The sequence below is a fragment of the Panicum virgatum genome, chromosome 7K, assembly GCF_016808335.1.
Source record: "Panicum virgatum strain AP13 chromosome 7K, P.virgatum_v5, whole genome shotgun sequence".
In the NCBI taxonomy this organism is placed as follows: domain Eukaryota; kingdom Viridiplantae; phylum Streptophyta; class Magnoliopsida; order Poales; family Poaceae; genus Panicum; species Panicum virgatum.
The window spans coordinates 5,711,307-5,726,732 of NC_053142.1; the positions used below are offsets into that span (position 1 = coordinate 5,711,307).

Genomic DNA, 15,426 nt, shown 5'->3' on the forward strand with positions numbered 1-15,426 from the left:
GATATCTATCTGTCTTTGTCACTTCAGGGGACTATGTCGGTCACGGAGTATCGTGATCGTTTTTTGCAGCTTGCTCGCTACGCCCCTGCCGATGTTGCGGATGACCGCAAGAAGCAGGAGCACTTCATGGAGGGTCTTGAGGACTACCTCCAGTACGCGCTGCTCAACCTCCGCTTCGACGACTTCAACCACCTGGTTGACAGCGCGCTCAACACTGAGCGCAAGCACTTGGAGATGGAGGACAAGAAGAGGAAGACTGTCCCCGTTGCTTCCGGCAGCAACACTCGTCCTCGCCTCCAGCCGCCTCCGCAGTACCAGCAGCAGCAGTACTGGCCTCCCCAGCCGTACCAGCAGAGGCCGCAGCAGTACCCGCCTCGACAGCAGCAGCAGGCAGGTCAGGGCCCGAGGTTACCGGCACCTCCGGCTCGTGCTCCACCAGCTCCGCCAGCACCTCAGGCTCCACGTCCGGCAGCTCCTACCGGATAGCAGGCTTCGACACTTGCACGCGTCTGCTATCACTGCGGCTAGCCGGGGCACTACGCCAACACTTGCCCACGGAAGGCGCAGGCGGGACAGCAGGGAAGCCCAGCTCAGCCCAGGGCGCCACTTCAGGGCAGAGTGAACCACGTGACGGCCGAGTCAGCGGCCGAGGCTCCCAACATGGTTATTGGTACGTTCATGGTCAACTCTCACCCCGCTACAGTGCTTTTCGATACCGGTGCTACCCATTCTTTCATTTCCAAGTCATTTGCCGAGCAGCATGGTATACCGGTTTCTTGTATGAGGACAGCTATGGTAGTTACCTCACCTGGGGGTCAGATTCGTACATGTTCTATATGCTCCAGAGTTAGTATTGTCATAAAGGGGGTAGAATTCCGCACTGGCTTGATAGTTATTGACTCCTCGGGGATAGATGTGATCTTGGGCATGGAGACCCTTACTAGATGGGGAGTCCGTATTGATTGTGCTCAGCGGACAGTTCACTTATCGGCATCAGATGGCCAAGAGGTGACAGTCTGTGCTTCAGAGCCTTCTGGATTTCTTCATCAGATGGAGGCTAGACCCACGGATGGTATTCGCGTGGTGTCTGAATTCCCGGATGTCTTTCCGGATGATTTGCCAGGTATGCCGCCTGAACGCGCCATTGAGTTTTGTATTGATCTCTTGCCTGGCACAGCTCCTATTGCAAAGCGGCCCTACCGTATGGCACCTATAGAGCATGAAGAAGTTAAGAAGACTATTGATGAGTTGCTAGCCAAGGGCAATATCCGTCGCAGCTTCTCTCCTTGGGCTTTTCCATTGTTGCTGGTAGATAATAAGGATGGCTCGAAGAGGATGTGTGTGGATTATCGGGAGCTGAATGCAGTTACTATCAAGAACAAGCATCCACTACCCCGTATTGAGGATCTCTTTGATTTGCTTCGAGGTGCTCGTATATTCTCGAAGATTGATCTTCGTTCGGGTTATTTTCAGCTGAGGATCCGTCCTGGGGATATTCCGAAGACGGCATTCACCTGCAAGTATGGGCTATATGAGTATACAGTCATGTCCTTCGGCTTGACTAATGCCGCGGCTTACTTCATGCATCTGATGAACATGGTCTTCATGGATTATCTGGATGTCTTTGTGATGATTTTCATTGATGATATTCTGATCTTCTCCAAGACAGAAGAAGAGCATGAGGAGAATCTGAGACTCGTATTGCAGAGATTGAGAGAGCATCAGTTGTATGCTAAGTTCAGCAAGTGCGAGTTCTGGATTGACGAGGTTCCATTCCTCGGTCATGTTATCTCTCAGGGAGGCATTGCTGTTGATCCGAGCAAGGTGAAGGATGTGCTAGAGTGGGAGACACCGCAGACAGTAAAGGAAGTCAGGTCATTCTTGGGCTTAGCTGGATATTATCGGAGGTTCATTGAGAATTTCTCCAAGATCGCGAAGCCTTTGACTTCTTTGCTGGAGAAAAATGTGGCTTTCGTGTGGACTGATGAGCGTCAGAGGGCCTTTGATGAGCTGAAGAAAAGGTTGACTACGGCGCCAGTCCTGACTCTGCCAGACTAGACGAAGAGGTTCACGGTGTATTGTGATGCTTCGAAGGATGGTCTTGGGTGTGTTCTGATGCAGGAGGGCAGAGTGATTGCTTATGCTTCACGGCAGTTACGTCGGCATGAGCTGAATTATCCCACTCATGATCTTGAGTTAGCCGCAGTTGTGCATGCTCTGAAGATTTGGAGGCATTACTTGTATGGATAGCGGTGTGATATCTACACTGATCACAAGAGCCTCAAGTACATTTTCACGCAGAATGAGCTGAACATGCGGCAGAGAAGATGGCTAGAGTTGGTCAAGGATTATGATCTGGAGATTCACTATCATCCGGGCAAGGCCAATGTTGTAGCAGATGCTCTGAGCAGAAGAAGTTATGTCAACATGGCCGTGGCTTTCCAGATGCCTCTAGAGTTATGCGAGGAGTTCGAGCAGTTGAGTCTGGGCTTCTTGCATCATACTTCCAGTGCAGCATTTGAGGCAGTACTGACTCTAGAGTCAGAGATCAGGCAGCATCAGAAAGATGATGAGAAGCTGCAGGAGATCCATGAGTTGCTCAAGAAGGGCAAGGCTCCTCATTTCAGAGAGGATGATCAGGGTACTTTGTGGTACAAGAACCGGATCTGTGTGCCAAATGTGAAGGATCTTCGGAAGTTGATTCTGAGTGAGGCCCATGATACAGCTTACTCTATTCATCCGGGCAGCACGAAGATGTATTATGATCTGAAGGAATGTTTCTGGTGGTATGGGATGAAGCGTTCAGTGGCAGAGTACGTGGCTATTTGTGACACTTGTCAGCGTGTCAAGGCTGAGCATCAGAGGCCAGCAGGTCTATTGCAGCCTTTGAAGATTCCAGAGTGGAAATGGGAGGAAATCACTATGGACTTCATTGTTGGATTGCCTCGTACTCAGAAAGGGTACAACTCCATTTGGGTAGTAGTGGATCGATTGACGAAGGTTGCTCACTTCATTCCAGTGAACACTAATTACTCCGGTGCTAGACTTGCAGAGTTGTACATTTCTCGGATTGTCTGCTTGCATGGTGTGCCCAAGAAGATCATATCTGACAGAGGGTCTCAGTTCACTTCTCAATTCTGGGAGCAGCTCCATGATTCATTGGATACGAAGCTGCGATTCAGTACGGCTTATCACCCTCAGACAGATGGGCAGACAGAGGGAACCAACCAAGTGTTGGAGGATATGCTGAGAGCTTGTGCTATTCAGTATGGTACTAGTTGGGATAAGTGCCTGTCATACGTTGAGTTCTCCTATAACAATAGCTATCAGGCCAGTCTGAAGAAGTCCCCCTTCGAGGCATTGTATGGCAGAAAGTGCAGGACTCCTCTCTATTGGGATCAGATTGGTGAGAAGCAGCTCTTTGGCCCTGAGATCATAGATGATGCAGAGCAGATGGTTCAGGCTGTGCGAGAAAATCTGAGGATTGCACAGAGCAGACAGAAGAGCTATGCTGATGGTAAACGGAGAGACCTGACTTTCAGTGTTGGTGATTATGTGTATCTGAAGGTGTCTCCGATGAGAGGAATCCGCAGATTCAATGTCAAAGGGAAGTTAGCACCTCGGTATGTGGGACCATTCAAGGTGCTAGAGCGGAAAGGCGAAGTTGCTTATCGCCTGGAGTTACCTCTCAGCCTCTCAGGAGTTCATGATGTCTTCCATATATCTCAGCTGAAGAGGTGTCTGCGAGTACCCGAGGAGCAGGCACCACTGGATGGAGTAGATGTGCAGGAAGATCTGACTTATACTGAGCATCCGGTGAAAATTCTGGAGACATCAGAGAGGGTTACTCGGAACAAGCGCATCAAGATGTGCAGAGTTCAGTGGAGTCACCACAGTGAAGCTGAGGCTACATGGGAGCGAGAAGATGAGCTGAAGAAGACATATCCAGATCTCTTTGCTAGCCAGCCCAGCTAAATCTCGGGGACGAGATTTCTTCAAGGGGGTAGGGTCTGTAACACCCTAATTTAAATCTCAGCATTTATTAATAAATTTAATTGGCTTTATTTAATTTTCTAAGGTTTATTGTGTTAGTCTTGCATTTAATCTAGTTTTTGTTTCACAAGTAATTAAAATTTTCTTAGGTTTAACTTTGTTGATGCATTCATGCTGATGCATTGTTTTAATTGTTTGATTTCGTAGGGGTTTGAATTCAAAATTTCTTTTGAATTCAAATAGTTGAGCTTGAGTGAGAAATAGAATTAGAAAAGAGAAGTATAAAGGAAAGAGGACCCAAACCCAAAACAGCCAAACTCGCGGGCCCAGCCCGGCCCAGCTCTCCCCCTCACTTCCAGCGCGGCCCATCCCCCCCCCCCCCCGCGCACCCGCCCCGGCTCTCTCCGCGCGTCAACCGCGCCCCACTGACCGGCCTGGCCCACCTGGCAGTCCCGTCCCCTTCCTCCGCTTCCCTCGCGCCCGAGTAACGGCCGCGCCCGTCGCCGCAAATCTCGGCGAGGATTCCATCCCGGGCGCGCACGCCTAGGTCACCGCCGCCGCCCTATAAGTACAACCGCGACCCCCCCCTGCGTCTCTCATCCACCAGCACCACCTCCAAAACCCTAGCCCACCGCACGTCTTGCTTCGCCGTGCCGCCACTCCTCTGTGCCGCCGTGAGCTCGCCGCCCCGCTGCAGTGCAAGCTTCCCCGTGCCACGCAACAGCTTCGCCACGGTCCAGTGAACCTTTCCAAGCCCTCAGCACCGAACCTGCGCCACTGCATCGCCGGAATTGGGTGCGGACCTCACCGCGGGTGAGCTTCGCCGCCGTCGCAATCCCTCGCCGCCGCGACCCCCGTGCCTCGCTAACCCCTGGATTTGCTTCACAAGAACATCACACGTCGATCTCTGGAGTCCAGGTGCCCGGACTCCGTCTGCAACGACCCCTCCTCAAACTCCGACCCTGCGCCGCCGCTCGCCTTTGACGCCGCCGCCCCTGCACGGCCGCTCTACCCGATTTCGGGCACCGGTGAGCACTTCCCGAGCCCCTGACCCTTTTACGCTAGATTTTAATCCCTGACTCGCGCCCAGGATAGCCTCCACGCCTCACGCCGGCGAACACCTGCCGCGCCGAGCCGTCCTTGTCGGCGAGAACCATTCTCCCATCCCCGTACCACCTCTTTGAGTGCCCAGTGAGTTACGCATGTCGAGCGCTTCCTTTTGCACCAAACTCCAGGCCATAAGACCCCCTGTAGGCGCTAGATGGACGAACTCCGGCGAGTTCCTGAGCCGCGCCGCTGCGGGGAGCTCAAGTCCGGCGATAGCGCCGCCGACCCGCACTACGTTGAACTTGGGCCGTCGGATCCAAAGCCAATGCACGGGATTAGATCGCGGCCATATCTGTTCTGAGCCGCCAGATCTTGATCCAACGGATCAGATCTGAAGATACCCCTTCGCCTGGAAATCTTGTAAAAGAACCCCTGAGTTATCCTAATATCAACCCGTGGTCCTGAGCAGTGTTAAAGTATTTATAGATAAGCCCAGTTTTTAACATTTAAGCCCCTGGACTTCTACCTTTTAGAACCCGCGGTCCAGCACCTGGTCTTTTGTGTGTTAGCCCCTGAGTCTACTGGTTAATTATGTTTTAATCCTCGGTTTTGCCCAGAACCCCCCTGAAACTCCAGTTTTCTTACAAGTAGGTCCCTAGAACTTGTTTTTGGCCTAGATTATGCTTTTTAACTCCGTTTTAGCCGTTCTTTATGTCCACGCGATCGTTGTAACATGTAGAATAGCTTTAGACTAGTTTAGTGTGATGTTTTTATGTATTGATGTACTGTTTCTTAGTTTTTGTTAGTGTTTGCTTGTATGCTTATTTTTGTGCATTGTTTTGGCCATGTGTTCGTGAGTAGACGTTGATCCATCTGAGGAGCCCCAGTACCAGTACCAGGAGCAGCCTTCTTCCGAGCACTTTGAGCAGCAGCAGGAGCAGTACGAGGAAGGCAAGTATAACATGAACAACCTATCACCTTTAATTACAATTTCATACTGCATTTTAATACTGTATGCCTTTAAGGACTTTCCTAGCCACTTTATATCCTTTATATATACCTTTGGGTTGCATTTTGGTTAGTTGTGCTAGGTTGCTGCGCTATAACACACTCTGGTCCTTTTAAATTAATTTGATTAATGGTTTACTTAAATTTAACTCTGAGAGTGGCCCTCTGTGCTTCGTGCTTGGGTGGCTCACGTCTCGTTAAAATATGGTTTTTGTAGAAACATGGTTTAGGGGGCCAGCACGGTGCTTAGTGCTTGGTTGGCCACTCTCCATAAGGACCGGTTCATAGAGCGACAACCTGGGACAACAGCGCTACCACAAGGCTAGAATGGGATAGACTTGGCGTAATAATTAGATCTTTTTGGTTTGGAGTAACTTACCTGCGGGGCAGGGGCAGTAAGCTTCTATGGCCCTCGTGCTGAGTGGCCTCGTCTGTGCTTCGTGTCTTGATGCCCACTAGACCTGCTCCATAGTCGCCGATCCACCCTCGCGGTTACTCCCTACCAACGAGATTCTTTGTAAAGGCCTCGTAGTGAGTCGCTAGTCATCTCACCTAAGGAAGTGTGATGAACCTCTAGCATAGCTCACGACTTGTGGGTAAAGATGTGCAACCTCTGCAGAGTGTAAAACTGGTATACTAGCCGTGCTCACGGTTATGAGCGGCCCAGATCCTCCTTTTGATTAGTGGGGTTGTCTCCTTCCGACGAGGGAGGTGCCTCTCGGGGTTACCTTGGTGGCTTAGTTTCGGTTTGGTTCTCAGTAGTTTCTTAATTAATTCTGATTAATTACTATGTAACTGGGTTAATGGTAATTCATCAACTCGTAGTAAATAGCTTTAATAAAATCTTGCCAACACTTAAAAGCTAATGCAGTTGAGTCAGCCAACCTTAGAGCCTCATAGTTTGTGTTATACTTGTTGAGTACAAGTTGTGTACTCACCCTTGCCTCTTCTCTACTTTTTCCTCTTGGCTACGCTACTGCTGCTCAGTTCCGGCCGACACGAGGGAGTTTGCTCAGCGCTACCAGGACTACGAGGACTTCTAGGCGTTCGTCTCCCAGTCGACGTCCCTGTGGCGCCCTGCTTCAGCTTCGGAGAGACTTTATCGTATTTTGTACTTCGGTTCCGCTGTATCAGACATTTTTGTCATTAATGTAATAAATAACATTCGTATTCACTTTATTATATCTTATTCGTGATATGTGCTGTGATATACTGTTCATTCTGTTGTATATACGTGTGACTTGATCCTGGCACGTATATGATTGCTCGGTTTATGCTCTTTTATAAACCGGGTGTTACAGCGCGGGGTGGCGGCGCTGAGTCGCCGGGGTGAGCTTCCGCGGCGGCGTGCGGCCGAACCTCGCCGGACTTCCTCAATCCCGGTGCTCTGGGGCTAATTCGGCCGGAGTTTGGGGTCGGGGATGGACCACACAACACGCGTAATCCAACTGGCCACTCAGGGGAGGGAGTTAGAGCGCGGGACGCCATGCGCGGCGGCGGGGGCGACTCTGCGCCAGGGCGCTTCGCCGGCGAGCGGTGCCCGGCCGACTGAGGAAACCGAGGCCTAAAGCATCTAGTGCAAAACAACCAGAACGGAGAGTGGAAGCTTACCGAGGCTAGGATTGGAGTGGGGAGGCCGTGCAGGGTGGTCGTCCACGGAGACCGGCGGCGAGGTCAACACGGGGTTTGTGGAGGAGGTCGGCGCAGAGGGGATCCGGCTCTGATGATCCAATGGGAAGGTCCACGCCGGTCCTTCGGAGGTGCGGAGGGGTCAGAACGGGCCAAAGGGCCACCGGCGGCGAGAAAAAAAATGAGACGGCGGCCGAGATCACCTGCGTCGGATCCCGGCCAAATTACGGCGAGGACGCGGCTCGGATCGGGGCAATCGGGCTCAGGGTGAAGCCTGGGCTCGGGGCGGAGCTCTGGAGAGGCTTGGCAGGAGTGGTGGCGCGGCAGGGCGGCGTGGCCACGACGGCGTGGAGCTTCTGCACGGCGGAGCTAGGCGGGGGCACGGCATGGTTCGGCTCTGGCTACGCAGGTAGGGGAAGGGTGAGGCGCAGGGAAGGCTCACGGGGCCAAATAAACCGGGAGGCCGTGATCCTCGGCGCAGGGCGATGGCAGGCGAGCCCCGGTGATCTCGGCGGGACTCTGCACGAGGAAAGCGGATCGAGGCAACGGATTGCGTGTTCCCGGCTCTGGCTGCTGCTTCTAGAAGGCCGGAGCGTGCTCGGGTGGCTGGCCGGTGGGGCTACGGGGTTGAGGCGGTCCATAGGGCAGCGGGATGATCCAGCGGGGCAGAACAGATTTCTCGGCGAGGATCGCGGTGCGGGCGAGCGCTCCGCACGGGCTGAGGGCGAGGGGTGAGCTGGGCCGTGCGAGCGCGTGTGGAGTGAGCGACGCGCTCGCGTCTGGGCTGAGCGGGACGTGGCGTTAGCGGGCTGAGAGACAACGGTCGTAGGACTGGGCCGAGCGGGGAGAGAGGGGAAAGAGCTGGGCCGCGCTGGGCCGTGCGGGAGGGAAGGAAGGGGGAGGAGGTGGCCTAGGCCGGCTTGGGTTGTTGGGCTGGGTTGGTTTTCTATTTCTCTGGGTTTTTCTCTTCTTTTCTTTTTCAAACATCACTCAACTAATTGAATTCAAATTCAAATTTGAGTTCAAACCCTAGCACTCAAACCAATAAAAGAGATGCTTCAGCATGAATGCAACAAACATTTTTTACCCTATGATAAATTTTAATTACTTATAGAAGAAAAATTTAGATTAAATGCAAGTCTAACACAATAAACCTTAGAAATTTAAATACAGCCAATTAAATTTATTATTAAATGCTGGAATTTAAACTAGGGTGTTACAGACCCTACCCCCTTAAAGAAATCTCGTCCCCGAGATTTAGCTGGGCTGGCTAGCAAAGAGATCTGGATAGGTCTTCTTTAGCTCATCTTCTCGCTCCCATGTAGCCTCAGCTTCACTGTGGTGACTCCACTGAACTCTGCACATCTTGATGCGCTTGTTCCGAGTAACCCTCTCTGATGTCTCCAGAATCTTCACCGGATGCTCAGTATAAGTCAGATCTTCCTGCACATCTACTCCATCCAGTGGTGCCTGCTCATCGGGTACTCGCAGACACCTCTTCAGCTGAGATATATGGAAGACATCGTGAACTCCTGAGAGGCTGGTGGGCAACTCCAGGCGATAAGCAACTTCGCCTTTCCTGTCTAGCACCTTGAATGGACCAATATACCGAGGTGCTAACTTCCCCTTGACATTAAACCTGCGGATTCCTCTCATCGGAGACACCTTTAGGTATACATGATCACCAACACTGAAAGTTAGGTCTCTCCTTTTGCCATCTGCATAGCTCTTTTGCCTGCTCTGTGCAATCCTCAGATTTTCTCGCACAGCCTGAACCATCTGCTCTGCATCATCTATGATCTCAGGGCCAAAGAGCTGCTTCTCACCAATCTGATCCCAATAGAGAGGAGTCCTGCACTTTCTGCTATACAATGTCTCGAAGGGGGACTTCCTCAGACTGGCCTGATAGCTGTTGTTATATGAGAACTCGGCATAAGACAGGCACTTATCCCAACTAGTACCGTACTGAATGGCACAAGCTCTCAGCATATCCTCCAACACTTGGTTGGTTCTCTCTGTCTGCCCATCTGTTTGAGGGTGATAAGCCGTACTGAAACGCAGCTTCGTATCCAACGAATCATGGAGCTGCTCCCAGAACCGAGAAGTGAACTGAGACCCTCTGTCGGATATGATCTTCTTGGGCACACCATGCAAGCAGACAATCCGAGAGATGTACAACTCTGCAAGTCTGGCACCGGAGTAAGTAGTGTTCACTGGAATGAAGTGAGCAACTTTCGCCAGACGATCTACTACTACCCATATGGAGTTGTACCCTTTCTGAGTACGAGGCAATCCAACTATGAAATCCATCGTGATCTCCTCCCATTTCCACTCTGGAATCTTCAAAGGCTGTAATAGACCTGCTGGCCTCTGATGCTCAGCCTTGACACGCTGACAGGTGTCACAAATAGCCACGTACTCTGCCACTGAACGCTTCATCCCATACCACCAGAAACGTTCCTTGAGATCATAATACATCTTCGTGCTGCCCGGATGAATAGAGTAAGCTGTATCATGGGCCTCACTCAAAATCAACTTCCGGAGATCATTCACATCTGGCACACAAGTGAGAACTCAAGAGAAGAGATGGTGTTACACAGACAACTGAGTGGTATAGTTGTAACACCCGGTTTACAAAAGGACATAAACCGAGCAATCATATACGTGCCAGGATCAAGTCACACGTATATACAACAAAATGAACAGTATATCACAGCACATATCACATAAAGAGATATAATAAAACAAGTACGATTGTTATTTATTCCATTAATGACAAAATGTCTGATACAAATATGCGGAAGCGTAGAACAAGTACGAAACTCTCTCTGAAGCTGGGCGCCACAGGGACGTCGACTGGGAGACGAACGCCTAGAAGTCCTCGTACTCCTGGTAGCTTCGGGTGAACTCCTCCGCGTTGCCGGGAACTGAGCAGCAGTAGGGTATCCCCAAAAAGAACAAGAGGAAAAGAGTAGAGGAGGCAAGAGTGAGTACACAACTTGTACTCAACAAGTATAACACAAACTATGAGGCTCTAAGGTTGGCTGACTCAACTGCATTAGCTTTTAATCTTGGCAAAATTTTATTAAAGCTAATTACTACAAGTGGATGAATTACCATAAACCCAATTACATAGAAATTAATCAAAATTAATTATGAACGACTGAGAACCAAACCAAACCACCCGGGGAACCCCCCTAATCAAAGGAGAATAACCCCACTAATCAAAAGGAGGATCTGGGCCGCTCATAACCGTGAGCACGGCTAGTATACCAGTTTTACACTCTGCAGAGGTTGCACATCTTTACCCACAAGCCATGAGCTACGCTAGTTGTTCATCACACTTCCGTAGGTGAGATGACTAGCAAATTCACTACGAGGCCGTTACAAAGAATCTCGTTGGTAAGGAGTAACCGCGAGGGTTGGATTGGCGACTATGGAGTAGGTCTAGTGGGCATCAAGACACAAAGCACAGATGAGGCCACTCAGTACGAGGGCCATAGAAGCTTACCACACTTGCCCCGTAGGTAAGTTACTCCAAACCAAAAAGACCTAATTAGTAAGCCAAGACCGTCCCATTTCAGTCTTGTGGTAGCGCTGTTGTCCCAGGTTCTCGCTCTATGAACCAGTCCTTACGGAGAGTGGCCAACCAAGCACTAAGCACCGTGCTGGCCCCCTAAACCAAGTTTCTAACAAAACATATTTTTAAGGACGCACAAATCACTCAAGTACACGGCACAGAGGGTCGGCTCTAGAATTAAGTTGCATAAGATTATTAACAAATTAATTAAAAAGGATCATTATGTGTGAGAGCGCAGCAACCTAGCACAACTAACCAAAATGCAACCCAAGTTAAATATATATATAAACGATAAATGTGGCTAGGAAAGTTCTGGAGTACTGGTCCCCCGCTCCCCTGCCAGAGTGGGATGCAGGGAAGAATGCCGCCGCCCTGGCAAATCTGAAGGAGCCGTCGGCGGTGGATCTGGAGATTTCATCAGACTTGTCCGTTGGAGGCGAGTCGGACTTTGAAGTCGTGGGGGCCACTGTCCCTCCCAACTCGTCCGCGCCAGAACGGTGGAGGTGGAGGCTAGCCATACGGAAGATCTCGGCCGCCAAGGCCGCCATGCGGGGGGCCCTGCCCAAGGGGACCCTTGCCGCCACCTTGTGGTCGGGGAGCGAAGAGCCGGGGGCGGAGGACGCACCCGAGTTGTATAGTAAAGGCGCTAGTTCCGGCGCCGCCCATGTAGAGGGGGAGGCGGCGCTGGCGATGATGCGCAAGGGTCGTGGCCCGGTCGCAGTCGCCCGCCGTGCCATTGAAGCTGACGTTCAACATGCGCCGCAATGGGGGGGTAAGCAGATCGCAATTGCAGTACTTTTTGTTTGCTTTAAATCTCGAATTGCTCTTTGACACTGCGGAATTGTTGGCTACAACCCCTCCGTCGGTGGGGAGCCCACCATGGATCCGCCCTCACCGGGAGGTGGCGTAGGATGAGGAAGAGGTGGCCAAGGAGGTTGGGCAGTTCGCAGCTGAGAAGGCCGCACCGCCAGGGGAGATACAAATGCCACCTGCGTCACCACCGAGTCCGCAATAGGAGAGTCCGACCAGGGAGCTATTCCCTACAGGTCGGGACTTTTCACGCTCACTAACGACCATTTCCAGGCATCAACTTGATCAGAAAATCACGAGAGTTTGCATTTCTTACACGCATCCTTATCCAATAAAGTTCCTAATCCACACTTTACCTTTTAGAATATGCAAGTTGTGTTTTCAAGCTAATATGCAGGTTACAATAACACTTTGGCCCGACACAAAATAACAGAAAATATCAGAGTACCGATTCAGGCTCAAATGGACCAAGTGAAGCCCAAGAACTGAAGCAAACCCAGCTGGGGCAGGCCGTGCCTCAACTTTAGGACAAGGGGAGACCAAGACAAGCCCACTCCAGGAAGTTGGGGGCGGTTGGCGGCCCGGGCAGGCCGACCGACCTACCTGGTTGGCCGGCCAGGCCTTTGGGCCCCACCACCTCAACCAAGGCACGTGACACTTCCCTGTTGGCTTACAACGTCGGTTTGGGGTGCTGCGGCTGGTGGCTCCCTACTATAAATAAAAGGGGGGGTAGAGAATAGAACACACACACACACCACACCTCTCACTTCCTCTCTTGCATTCCTTGCATAGTCTTTAGGCTTAGTGGAGTTTAGGAGAAGTCTAGGAGTCATCGAGTCGCCGGAGTTGCTCGAGAGTCTGGTATGGTTTCATCTCTAGCTCTCTCTTGTAATATTCGGTCGTTTGTAATAGAATTAGACTATGGTTACCGATATCTGCTTGAAGTATATTCTGAGTTATCGAGTATATGCTTCTTGTCATGGTTGCGTTATTATTCAATGCTTGCATTGCATGATCGCCCTGTGCTGGAGATGGTTAGTCTTTTGTTCTTAGAACTCTATCAACTGCTCCAGTATTCATATGATTGCTCTAGTGTGATGTCTGTCGATCTGGAGGGTGGGGGCTCTGCGCGGGACACTAGAGTATCCCTTACTAGTGAAGACATGGTGTCTAGATTAGCTAAGAGTTGCTGGATGTCAACTATACCCATGGTTTGTAGAGGGAGCCGGCAGGTGGTGACAGCCCTGTCCGTGCCTTTTAGTAATCCTCCACGTTCGGTATGGGGGGTAGGAGGTACATAAAGTCGCTGGGGTGTACGGGTTCCTCTCGTTACATCGATAGCGATCTCCCTGTTGTGTAGTTTAATCTCTGACGAGCTAACTAATGAGAAAGTGTAGATATAGCTAGCCTAGCACAGCTGACTCGAGCTCTGACTTTTACCTTGCTACCGGCCTAAAGTAACCTTTATTGTTTTATCCAAGAGAGTAGTTTGTGTGTGTGTCACACTACCTCCTACCATGTTATTATCGTACCCCTGTTTATGCATGAGAATATCCAATCTAGATAGAGCTAACCAACTGATCTATATATTCTCTCACTCATATCCTTCCCTGTGGAAATATAAATGACACCCCGGTATACTCCCGGATAAAATGCTACAGCGGTATTCCGTGCGCTTGCAGATCTATTCATGGTTCATGAAATACTGCCGTCCCAAATTAGCATCTGCGGGCGTCATCGCTAGGTCACGTTGGTAGGCGCCAACAAGCATTTTTGGCACCGTTGCTGGGGAAGGCACAGAGTGAAATATATAGACAGAGTTGTGAACAAAATCGAAATTGGTATTCGCTTACTAAACAGGCTAACTTGGCTTTGTTTTCTTGTCTTCGTTGATATGAAAACAGGGCAGCGTATGACCGGTTTCGACTTGCCGCAAAACTTTCATTCTGATCTAGAGTCGCTTTTAAGGAGGACGCGATCTCGTCTCGTATCACCTCGGAGATCACTCTCGGCAGTTGATCCAGTCATCACATCGTCGTCAGCTCCTAGAGCTATGGCCCAGAAGACACTCCGTGATTACTCTGCTCCGTCTGCTAGCCAGGTCCCGACCGGACCCGAGGTTAACACCGGATGAGAAAATTTCGAGATCAAGACGGGTCTCATTACGATGGTGCAGGCCAGCCCATTTTGTGGCAGGGCCAATGAGGATGCCAGCGCTCATCTCCAGCAATTCCTGGAGCTCTGTAGTACTCTTGTTATCAAGGGTGTATCGCAAGATGCAATCCGGCTCCGTCTGTTTCTGTTTTCTCTCTTGGGGAGAGCGAAGCAATCGTTTTAAGCTAACAAGGCTGTTGTGGATACTTGGGACAAATGTGCCAAGGCATTTCTCTCAAAGTTCTTCCCGACGGGAAAAACCAATGCTCTTCGTGGTCAGATTTCGAACTTCTAGTAGGCATCAAATGAGTCAATTCTGGAAGCATGGGAGAGGCTTCAGGAGTATATTTTGGCGTGTCCGCACCATGGAATGGATAATTGGCTCATTCTATAGAACTTCTACAACGGGTTGACACAGTCATCCTGTGATCATATGGATGCCGCTGCGGGTGGAGCTTTCTTCACGATGACCATTGAAAGAGCTACATCATTGATCGAGAAGATAGTTTCCAACCAAGGTTGGAGCAATGATCGCATCCAACCGCGCTAGCAAGGTATGCACTCTGTCAAGGAGGCCGACATGCTCGCTATGAACATTGATCTCCTCCTCGAGAAATTTGAGGATTATTCCCAAGATAAGGCTCAGATGCAAACACTTCAAGCCTTGGAAACTCGCATGACGTGCGAGGTCTGCGGGAATGTTGGACATTCGGGCGACAATTGCCCAGAAACCCAAGAAGAAGCTCCATTCCTCAATGGCAGCAATGGGTTTCGTCCACAAGGAGGTTAGGGGTGGAATCAACCATGCCCATATTACCAAGGAGGTAATGGGAATTCGAATTCTTTCGGTCCTAACTAGCCTACCTTGAGAGATCTTGTCTACGGCCAAGCGAAGATCAATGAGTCCCTTCAGAAGAAGTTGGCCGCTACAGACAAATCTATGGAGACCATCCATGCCAAGATGGACAGATTCTCCACTGCTATGAAGAACCAGCTGAGTTTCAATAAGGCGCTAGAAACTCAATTGGCTCAACTAGCTGCTGCTACACCTGCTGCTGAACTAGGGAAGATTCCGGGGCAACCCGAATCAACTCTAGAAAGCGTGAATGTCATCAATTCTATGTGGAAAGAGCCCTTAGCAGGACATCCCTCAGCTATGCAGAGAAGCTCGCACGCCCAAGAAGAGGTGCATGGGGCAAGTTAGC

The 15,426-nt window shown here is 50.7% G+C and overlaps 1 non-coding gene across 1 annotated transcript; it reads right to left on the minus strand.

Moving 5' to 3' along the window:
- Nucleotides 1–14,486: 14,486 nt before the first annotated feature.
- Nucleotides 14,487–14,593, minus strand: LOC120643187. The gene has a single exon (XR_005662877.1). It is a non-coding gene; the product is annotated as a small nucleolar RNA R71 (small nucleolar RNA).
- Between the last annotated feature and the right edge of the window lie 833 nt (nucleotides 14,594–15,426).